Source organism: Amphimedon queenslandica, unplaced genomic scaffold, assembly GCF_000090795.2.
Source record: "Amphimedon queenslandica unplaced genomic scaffold, v1.1 AMPQUscaffold_3057_Cont24944, whole genome shotgun sequence".
NCBI lineage: Eukaryota > Metazoa > Porifera > Demospongiae > Haplosclerida > Niphatidae > Amphimedon > Amphimedon queenslandica.
Window position 1 is genome coordinate 1 of NW_003556611.1, and position 1,367 is coordinate 1,367.

The following is a 1,367-nucleotide window of genomic DNA, read 5'->3' on the forward strand; positions in this document are numbered from 1 at the left end:
TTCATTTATAAACACAAACTTGATAATTAGTGATGTAACAATAAATCATGACCGATAGCAAAATTAACTGATTATGAATAGAAGGAATGAATTATGGTATATAGCATAAATGAATGGAATGAACTAGAAAAGGATGGAAAAGTGAGGAATATACATGTGTAATTCACTAAATGTACATAAATGCATCAATAACAACATACACACACACCATGTCACACAACAGGGGGGCACTTTCTGTATTGTGATATTTATTATAAGTGTCTTCCTCAGTTATAGATTCAGTCAAGAGTGTGGTTTCTGTTGAATGTATCACATTAACTTTAATGACGTCATTGGAAGGCAATAAAGTGCTGGACAGAAAACATCTACACAAAGGCATAAACACAATTTCTCACAAAGATTTGTCAGTTTTAATAATTATAATAATAGTTTAGATTTTTATTAGAAACTAAGGCTAGGTTTAGTGGTTTACACATCTTGATAGAACTCTATGGAAACAAAAGTGGTGTTCAAAGTGTATCGTTTTAAAAACTATTCGTTTTGTGTTGCTGTGTAAACCCAACCTAAGCTATGATTTACAATTATTAGTTGAATTTCACAGTCGATCTGTGGGCTCAATGTAGCATGCAAACATCAACAGTCCATCAACATCATGTTTGTATAATTATGCCTGCATTGACAGAGCACATGCACAGTAAACATGCAATATTTTTAATTATTATTATATTTCTGATAAGCCATTTTTTAATCTCTTATTATTTTTCAGTAATACTCTACAAAATACAACTAAACTCAATAATTTATTAATTCAATGAATTTGAAAATACAACAAGAAGTACTTTAATTGTGTGAAGTTTTGTTTTGGCAATTTTTGATCGAAATTGTTGCACCAATTATGTGCAGCTCATGATAGTGAAATTCCAAAATAAAATGCATTGTTAAATAACAGAAAAAAAAACTTAAATTTAAATTGCAATAATAACTTATTCCTTCTTTATGCCACCATCTCTATAGGCAGTATACATTGTATTCCATATAAGGGCATTAACTATAATAGTAGATTCACTGATAATGTAAACTCTGGTCAAGAGAAAGGAAGTATAGTAATGGTTCTCTCAAGGGCTAGAGTGTATGTTGTTCCTGTAATGTCTTTCCCTGCTATTATGGTGCTTGTTTGGACGTATTTGATGATGATTCAGCTTTATTTGATTATCATATCTGTCAGTCACCACATCGAAATTCTTGCAGATATTTCCTTTAGTACATACATATTGTTTCCTCTCATTGGACTATTAACTGATGTGCATATAGGAAGATACAGGGCAGTAACAATTGGTGTCAACCTTTGTTTCTTATCATGGATTATT

At 30.9% G+C, this 1,367-nt stretch overlaps 1 long non-coding RNA gene across 1 annotated transcript; it reads left to right on the forward strand.

Annotated features, from left to right (window-relative positions):
* The first annotated feature begins 6 nt into the window (after positions 1 to 6).
* LOC109593047 (uncharacterized) lies at positions 7 to 844 on the forward strand. Its single transcript, XR_002190703.1, has 2 exons — positions 7 to 141; positions 271 to 844. It is a non-coding gene; the product is annotated as an uncharacterized LOC109593047 (long non-coding RNA).
* The last annotated feature ends 523 nt before the right edge of the window (positions 845 to 1,367 follow it).